Genomic DNA, 10,000 nt, shown 5'->3' with positions numbered 1-10,000 from the left:
TGTGGGGAAAACAACATTAGAACTGATGAATTTTGCTTCAGATATTGGTAAAACGATGCAATTTTGTTAGGTTAAATGTTCACCTTGGCTTTTATTTTTACATCGTGGTGCCTCACAATCACCAGAGCTTGAGTTTTTGTCGATTTTAAGAAAATAATCTTCCCTGACAAGCTGTCGGCGTTGGGGGGTGGGGGGTGGAGTTCCACTGAAATATTCAAACCTGAGATCGATAAATTGTTGCTGCATGGAGGTTCTGAGGGATGTGGAGCAAGGGCGAGTGAATCAGGTGAGGTTTAGATTGGATGGAGGTACGTGTTCAAGGGGCTGAATAGTCTCCTCATGTGATGTATCTGTGCAAACCCCAACCACAGTCCTCCTCCTGAACAGTTCCTTGTTATTACAAATGACAGTGAACAAGAAGGAAGGCTTAATCCCAGCTTCTTGCAGTCAAGAAGTAGAGAATGATGTATATATATGACCATAAAACCATAAGATATAGGAGCAGAATTAGGCCATTCAGTCGATTGATTCTACTCCACCATTCGATCATGGCTGATATGTTTCTCAACTCATTTCTCCTGCCTTTTCCCTGAAACCCATGATCCCCTTACTAATCAAGAACCTCTCTATCTCTGTCTTAAATACACTCAGCGACTTGGTCTCCACAGCCCTCTGTGGCAATGAGTTCCACGGATTCCCCACCCTCTGGCTGAAGAATTCCCCCTCATCTCAGTTCTAAAGGGTCATCCCTTCACTCTGAGGCTGTGCCCTCAGGTTCCAGTCTCACCTATTGAGTGGAAACGTCTTCTCCACGTTCACTCTATCCAGGCCTCTCAGTATTCTGTAAGTTTCAATGTAGAGGGAGAAAATAAATGAACTGGAGTGGATGGGGGGTGAGGGGGGAGGAATGGGACGGGTGAGGGATACAGCTGAGTTCCACATTTCAAGCCATCATTATATTTAAACAATAAACTGTTCAGGCCTTTTGAGCAAATCAAGCCTCATTGCTGCTGTTGTTACTGCTGATAGAGCCAGAAATATTGTCTTGTGAACCCCCAATTCTATCCTGCCAGCTTAGTAACAGCATTTTTACTAATTTCACTTGTCTATTACAAACAATTCAATGAGTGTAAGTTTGTCTTGTTAAGAAATGAATAGGCTGTTGACTTTTAAGAAGATCCCAAGCATTCCTTAATGCTGAGCTGCCTAAAATGTTGATCCTCATATAAGAATGTTGCCACTTGTTTTCAAATAGGAATTTCGGATACAGCAGAAATAGTGATTTTGTGTGTGTATTTTTCAGTTTAATAGTGTACTGAAATGTGAATTTACTTGTAACATTTCTTGGTTATTCCTGTGTCTGAAAAATGTACTACCACATCATTTTAAGTGAACAAATTAGGCACACAAACAGAAATTGCTGGAGAAACTCAGCAGGTCTGGCAACATCTGTGGAGAGATCTTAACTCTTTCTTTCTTCACAGATGCTGCCAAACCTGCTGATATTCTCCAGCAATTTCCGTTTTTATCCACAGTTCTTTGTTTTATTGTAGCAAATTGTAGGAATTTTGTGTTTTTTGTGATTTATCAATTAATTTAAGCAACTAAGAATGGACTATAAATGTAACGTCTATAATATCAAGATTAGCACTTGCTGTGGTCTTCCATCCTGTTTCCAGTCCCACATTCACAGTCCCTCTTTGCTACTAACCATCGATTGATGTGAAGTAGTGTATCTTCTTATTGGAAATGTTTACAGAAAATAATTTTAAAATAGTGCGTCAGCATCATTTTAAATGTATGCATTGGTGAAAATATTTCCAGACCCATTCAGCATCGCGCATGCATGCGCACACACACACATAAACACACATAGACAAAAACACACGCACGCACACACACACACACACAAACATAAATCTGCAAGAAAGAGTTAACACCTCAGCCTTTTTTTGCAGCTTGTTGCACAGTGCAGTAAGATGTCAGATTCATGTTCAAAGTTGTGCATATTAGGGATCTAAGAGAGCTGAAGTCTTGGCCATTAACGAGCATGGTCCACCCCTTGCTGGGTGTTTCTGTAGTAGTGGTTAAATATCATCTCCCAGTATTTGCTCTTGCTCTCTCGCAGATGCTGCAGGAGGTGTGCATGAGATGCGAGATGATAGTGAAAGATAGATCCAAGAAGCTATGTTAAACTTCTGTAAAATCTTGGTTAGGGCACATGTAAGAGCTTAACAGTGAACGTTTTTCAGCCAGGAGGAAATATATAATGGAGTTCCTTGGGGTTGAGTGTTCAGACCATACCTTCCTGATATACATATATTTATGAGGAATACGAGGAGGAAAGTGGTCACAGCATTCCGTTTCATAATTTTCTGATTACACAAACCTGGATGTCACTGTGAACAGTGAGGAATATTGTGATTAATCTCAAAAGGTCAGAGAGAGGTAGAGAGGTCTCTGGTGAAATTTAATGCAGATAAGTGAGAAATGATTCATTTTTGGTGGAATGAATGAGGAGAGGCAGTTAAAGGGGATAATCCCAGAGGAGAGACTTGGGGGAACATGTGAATGATTCATTCCAGGTGGCAGGACAGGTTGGGGATGTGGTTAATAACAAAATGTATGGGACACTGGGCTTATAATTAGGGCCATGGAGAACAAAAGCAAGGAATTATACATAACTGCTATAAAAATTGGTTTGGCCTCAACTGGAGGCCGATGGGATAACATTGGAAATGGAGTGGAAAATAGTCTAGGATTGAGAAAATTCGGCTATGAGGATAGGTTGGAGAATCCCCTTGGAGCAGAGAAGATTAGGAGGAACTTTAATTGAGGTTTTCCAAATAAGGAGAGGTCTGGACAAAATAGGTCACGAGAAACTGTTCTCATTGGTGGGAATGTCAAGAACCTGAGGACATTAATTTAAACTGATTGGCTAAGGAAAAATGTGTTTTTCTCATAGCGAGTGGTTAGGGACGGTCTGGAATGCTCTGACCGAAAGCCTGATAGAAGGACAATCAACTGGGGCTTTCAAAAAGGAATTGGCCAAATCATCTGAGTAGAAAAAAATGTTGGGTTATGAGGGAAAAGTCATTGGAGAGGATTATGTGAGTTGCTCTTGGAGATAGCTGGCATGGCCAAGGTGGGTGAAATGAATTCAATGACCCAGCTCCATTGCTCCTTACAGAAGAGAATTCCAAAGATTACAACACTGGGATGAAATTTCTGTCCCTATTCTTTATTCAGAAATTGTTGCCCCTTCTTCTAGATTCTTGCATGAGGGGCAAGACCTTGTTATTCATTCGGGGTTATGATTTATGCTCACTTGACCATTTATTGCCCATCCCTAGTTGCCCTTGAGAAGGTGGTGAGGAGCTGCGTTGAACCACTGCAATCCACATGTTAAGGTAAACCCACAATACCATGAAGGAGGAAATTCCGGGATTTTTACATGGCAACACTGAAGGAATGGCGATATATTTCCAAGTCTGGATCGTGAGTGGCTTGGAAGGGAACACGTAGGTGATGGTGTTCCCATGTAACTGCTGCCCTTGTCCTTCCAGATGAAAGTGGTCATGAGTTTGGAAGGTACTCTCTATAGACCCTTGGTGAATTTCTGTCATGCACCTTGTAGATGATGCTCACTGCTGTTACTGAGCATCGGTGCTGGAGGGAGTGGATGCTTGTGGATGTAGTGCCAATCAAGCAGACTGCTTTGTCCTGGATGGTGTCGAGCTTCCTGAGTGTTGTTGAACGCAAGCTTGATTAGACAAGTGGGTTGTGACAATGATTCACAAGGTGTTACCAGGACTGTATCTATCAGGAAAAAAAATAAACATTTTGGGGCTCTTTGTGGTGATTTATGACTTAAACAGTTCAAGGGCATATGCAAAGACGATGCTACCACTTATGAATGAGACCATAATCATCACCAATAAAAAGTTTAGGAAAAACCTCTTTGCTCAGAAATGGGTTAGAATCTTACTGCCATGTGGCAAGTAACATGATAATTGAGTATCATAGATGTTTCTAATCAACCGCTTCAGATGTGATATTACACACCTCTGGAGCAAAGCCAGTGGGAATTGAATCTTGTAGCTCAAAAGCAGGGACACTACCACTACAGCACAAGAGCCCCTAGAAGTGGTTGAGTGATGAAATTTTCCAATCAACCTGGTCAGAGATGTTAGTACATGCCTCTGGAGCAAGTGGGACTTTAAAAATTCACAGGATGTAGGCATCACTGGCCAGGCCAGTTTTTATTGTCTATCTTTAATTACCCAGAGGGAAGTTAAGAGCCGACCATATTCCTGTGGGTCTGGAGTCACATGTAGATATGAAGGGGGCCAGTTTCCTTCCCCTAATGTGAACCACATGGCTATTTCCTGACAGTTGACAATGATCATCACTAGACTCTCGATTCAAGATTTTCAATGGATTCAAATTCCACCATCTGGCCACGTTAGGATTTGAACCTTGTTTGCTGGATGATGAGTCCAAGTGACAGGACTACTAGGCTATTATGTCCTGAGTACCCTGGCCTCCTTGCACCAGAGATAGGGACATTACCAGTGCACCACAAGAGCCCTTTTAGTTGAGCAGCATAAGACGTACTTAATTGGAAGATGTCAGAAGTCACATGACAGCAGGTGTGAGTCCAAGAGGTTTATTTGAATCACAAGCTTTTGGAGCACTTCATCACCTGAAAGTTTGTGATTTCAAATAAACCTGTTGGACTATAACCTGGTGTCATGTGACTTCTGAATTTGCCCAACCCAGTCCAACGCCAGCACCTCCACATCTTAACTGGAAGATGGGTAACTAAAGGCACAGCTCAGTGAGATTCAGGTGGCAGGAGGCTTGTAGGAGGCAAATGGGGGGTTGTGTCATTGCTGTTGGCCTGATGTAACTCCATGTGTAGTAATGTCAGAGTTTCTTGATGAAAAGAGACTTGAGTTCAATGCATTCACCTTCCACAATCCTGCTCGATGTGTGATATCACGGTCATGCAGTTATTGACGAGTCATGACAATCTACATCCACAGGCCTGGCTGCTTGGCCTAGATTTGCGAAGAATCGAATTGAATCTCACTTCATCCCAGTCAAGTTAATTAAGCCTGTGATAATCGAGAAGATATTCTATCAGCTAATGAATAATTTAACGTTGCATCATGCAACAGTAAATTAATAAGCACAGCACTGCCTATACTTCACAAGAAGATTTGACTGTCTATACTCACATAATCCAACCAAAACATTCCATTGTCTCTGAGGATGCACAAGAAACAATATGCAGTGATGTATCATATACATAACAGTGTATAACACCTCATTAAACATAGTGCTACAATCCATCAAATAGGCATTCTCTTATTATTTCCCTATATGCACTGTTCATTAAGATGCAAGGGCATTGGATTATTCTCTTATGATAAAAGATTCCTGCATAACAGCTTTCACAGACTTTCCAAAGCAGCCAGTGACTGCTGGATCCAAAATTGGCTGAGAAGCAGGAAGCAAAGGGTAGAGGGATGTTTCTGTAATTAGAAGTGGGTGGCACAGTGGTTAGCACTGCTGCCTCACAGCACCAGGGACCCTGGTTCAATTCCACCTTTGGGTGACTACCTGTGCAGAGTTTACACATTCACTCTGTGGATTTCCTCCGGATGCTCTGATATCCTCCCGCAGTCCTAAGATGTGTGGGTTAGGTGGATTGGCCATGCTAAATTGCACACAGTGTCTGGGGATGTGTTGGCTACAGGTTATAGGGTTAGGACAAGGGGGTTGGTCTGGGTAGCAGGGTTGATGGGCTGAATGGCCTGCTTCCACACTGAAGAGATTTCTTTTAAAAAGTCTGCAGTTTCACAGGGCCTTTGCTGTTTGTGGTGTATGTTAGTGATTTGGGCTTAAATATAGGAGAATGATCAAAAAGTTTACCAATGATATGAAAACGGTGGTAAATAGCAAGGAGGCTAGCAACTAACTGTAGGAGGATATCAATGGACTGGTCAGCTGGGCAGAGCAGGGACAAATGGAATTCAACCTGGAAAAAGTGTGAGGGAATGCACTTGCAGAGGGCTCACAAGGGAAGGGATGAAGCCGTGAATGGTAGGACCCTGAAAGGTGCTGAAGGTCAGAAAGACCTTGGTGTGTAAGCCAGCAGAGCCCTGAAGGGAGCACAGCAGGTAGATGAGGTGATTAAGAAGGTTGAAGGGAAACTTCCCATTGTTGTTTGAGGCATACAGGGACAGGGAGGTTACGATGGAACTGTGCACAATGCTGGTTAGGCCACATTTAGAGAACTGCGTGCAGTCTGGTCACTGTGTTATGGGATGGATGTGATTGCACTAGAGAGGTTGCAGAGGAGATTTACCAGGATGCTGCCTGGGCGGAAGTGTCTGAGCAATGAGAAATGATTGGATAGGCTGGGGTTGTTTCGCTTGAAGCAGTGAAGGTTGAGAGTAGACCTGATAGAGGTGGATAAGATTATGAGGGGCATAGATAGGAAGGCACTTTTTCCAATAATAGAGGGGTCAATAACAAGGAGTAGAGGTGTAAAGTAAGAGACGGAAGGTGAAGGGGAGATTTCAGGGAGAAATGTTTTCACTCACAGGCTGGTGGAAGACAAGAACTTACTGAAGAGGTTGAGTCAGTTCCTCCAGGTCAATGGGCCAAAAGTTGGAAAATAGGATTAGTGAAGCCAGATCGTTGTTGACCATTGCAACACAGTGGGCTGAATAGCCTGCATCAAGTGTGTATAATGCATATGCATGTTGAAATATAGCAGTTAATTTACTTACAGCAAGCTCTTTTGAACAGGATATAAATTAAGAGCGGGAGCTGGCCCTTCAGCCCTTCAAGCCCACTCTTTGACTTGATAAGATCATGACCAATCTGATTGTGCCTCAACTGCATGTTCCTGCCTACCCTGATACTCTTTGACTCTCAAGAATTTAGTCAGTTGCCTTGAAAAATCCCAATAACCCAGTCCTCGTCACTCTCTGGAGAAGAGAGATCCACAAACTAATGCAAGGAAATTTTTCTTCATCTCAGCCTTAAATGGGATATCCCTTTAGTTTTAAACCGTGTCACTGAGTTCTACTCTCTCCCACAATGGGAAATATCTTCTCAGTGATCACTCTGTCAAGTCTGTTCACAGGCTCTTATATGTTTCAATAAGATAAACCTCTCGTTTCTCTAAACACCAATGAATACAGGTCCAACCTGCCCTAAGGTAACTCAACATCCTAGAAATCTCCGAACGCCTGCTCATGTGCATAAGGAGACTAAAACCCAATACAGTTCTCTAGAATTATCTTACTAATGCCTTGTACAACTGTAGCAAAATATCCCCTTTATGCTTCACTCACCTTGTAATAAATGACATAATTCATTTGGCCTTCTGATCATTTGTGGTACATATGGACAATGTACCAGGACACACAGATCCCTCTGTACTGCGGAGTTTTGCAACATCTGCCCATTTCAATATTTACTAAATGCTATGATATGCTGCTTTTCTATTCTTCCTGCCAAGTGGATGAGTTCACATTTTCCCACATTACACTTCATCCAGAAATTTTTTTTTTGCACACTCACTTAACCTGTCTGTGTCCCTTTGCAGACTTCTTATCTCTTCATCTGACCTTGCTTTGTGTCATCAGCAAAACTAGCAAACATATATTTGGTTTCAGCTTCCAAGCCACTGATGTGGATTGTAAATATTTGAGGCCCTAACACCGATTCTAATGGCATACCACTTACAGAGTCACAGAGTCATACAGCATGGAAATAGACCCTTTGGTCCAACAAGTCCATGCCGAACATAATCCCAAACTAAACTAGTCCCACTTGTCTGCGTTTGGCCCATATCCCTCTGAACCTTTCCTATTCATGTACTACCCAAATGTCTTTTTGATGTTATAATTATGTCCACATCTACCTCTTCTTCAGGACGTTCATTCCACATGCAAACCACCCTCTGTGCAAAACCTCATGTCCTTTTTTTAAATTTCTCCCTTTCTCAGCTTAAAAATGTGCCCCCCTTGTGTTGCCAACCCACAATTGACCCTTCCTTAATAGCTAACGGGTCCTCTATGCATGCTAATCAGTTACTGCTATTATCATGAGCTCACATTTTGTGTTATTTTGTTACAATCCCAGCTGATGTTATTACCAGACAATCAGATCCCTGACTGAAATCTCACTTGATAGGTCATATTCTGCGCTTTTTTAATTTGATAAGGTGGTCTTTCAGTTAATACAAGCACAGAACGCTGCAGATTTAGTTTTGGTCAGAAGTTAATTACTCAAATTAAATAAGCATAAAATAGAATAAACTAAGATACTTGCATATAACACAACTTTAAAGATATCAAAACACACAGTAAAAACGCAATCGCATCTTTCCCAACACTATCATTTTGCAGCACCAAACATCAGAGTGAGAGAGATCTCTTTTCTAATACATCCATAGCTTTGATTTAACTGTCTCGTTCAATTGGCGGGTGAGAGTTTGATAGCCTTTTGGCTCAGTTGGCTGGATGGCTGGTTTGTGATGCAGAGTAATGCCAACGCCACAGGTTCAATTCCTGCACTGGCTGAGATTACTATGAAGGACTCTCCTTCTCAACCCCTCCCCTCGCCTGAGGCATGGGCACCCTCAGGTTAAACTAACACGAGTCGTCTCTCTCTCTTTCTCTCTCTCTCTCTCTCTCTAATGAGAGAGCAGCCCTATGGCCTGGTAGGACTATGTTGATTGATGATGCCAACATCATCAAAGACCCCCTCCCACCCCGGTAATGCTCTCCTACAACCTCTTCTGTCAGGCAGAAGATACAGAAGCTTGAACACGCACACCAGCATGTTCAAGAACAGCTTCTTCCCTGCTATTGTTAGATTGCTGAATGGACCTCTCTAATTTCAAATCTAATGTTGATCTTTCTTTGTTCACCTCCCGTACACCCGTAACCCTATATGCCTTGCTCTGTGTAAGCACCCTGTAATTTGTATGACCTTGTATATTATGACCTGCCTGTACTGCTCGCAAAACAAAACTCTTCACTGTAATTAGGTGCATGTTACAATAATAAACCGAATAAAATTGAATCAAATCAACCCACTCTGGGATAATGAATTCCACAGACCCTTTGAGAGAAGTAATTCCTCCATTCCCTGTTTTAAATCTGCCACCCTTTACCAACATTAAACTCCATCTGCTAAATTATAGCCCATTAACTGGGCGCTACTCCTCGCAGAATTTTTTACCTTTTCTTTCCGATTTTAGTTATCTACAAATGGTTTACCCCCTAGAGGATTTTTTTTTCCTCAATAGAATGTATTTTTGGTGCGTTTTATGAGATATATCCTAAATATCTGCCACCACATGTCTTCTGAGCCATCCCTTGATATAATTTTCCGGTTCACTTTAACCAGCTGTCATCATCACACTTATTTAAGTTTAAAACACTAGACTTCAACCCACTCTTCTCTCCCTCAAACTGAATGCTACCACTTAGGCGCTTCAAGGGCATATAATAATCCAGTCTCATGGCAAAGTATGAGATCTGGAATGGCCTGCTCTCTGACTCTAGAACATGCTGCTTTAAGAAATTGTCCTGAAAGATTATGAGCTCACTTTGCATGTTATCTTTGTCAATCTAATGAAGCCCATCTATATTTAGAGCAAATTCACCCATGATTGTTGCTGGATCTTTCTGCCAAGACCCTTTTTGTTTTCTTGTATGTTTGATACAATGTGACTGCTATTAAGGAGTCTGTAAACAGCTCCCAAAGAATCTTCCTCCCTTTGATATTTCTTATCTCAACCCAAATCGATTTGACATCTTAATAAAAGCAAAATATGGTGGGCGCTGGAGATTGAAATACAAAACAGAAAAGTCTGGAGAAACTCAGAGACAACAAGGTGCAGGGCTGGATGAAAACAGCAGGCCAAGCAGCATCATAGGAGCAGAGAGGCTGACGTTTCGGGCCTGAA

The 10,000-nt window shown here is 42.0% G+C and overlaps 1 protein-coding gene across 1 annotated transcript in view; it reads left to right on the top strand.

Annotated features, from left to right (window-relative positions):
* Positions 1-10,000, top strand: part of nat8l (N-acetyltransferase 8-like) — a 63,063-nt gene that overhangs the window by 4,284 nt on the left and 48,779 nt on the right. The gene's annotated exons all lie outside the window — the stretch shown is intronic.

The sequence above is a fragment of the Rhincodon typus genome, chromosome 3, assembly GCF_021869965.1.
Source record: "Rhincodon typus isolate 14 chromosome 3, sRhiTyp1.1, whole genome shotgun sequence".
NCBI classification, from domain to species: domain Eukaryota; kingdom Metazoa; phylum Chordata; class Chondrichthyes; order Orectolobiformes; family Rhincodontidae; genus Rhincodon; species Rhincodon typus.
This window is presented reverse-complemented; position numbering and strand designations above follow the sequence as displayed.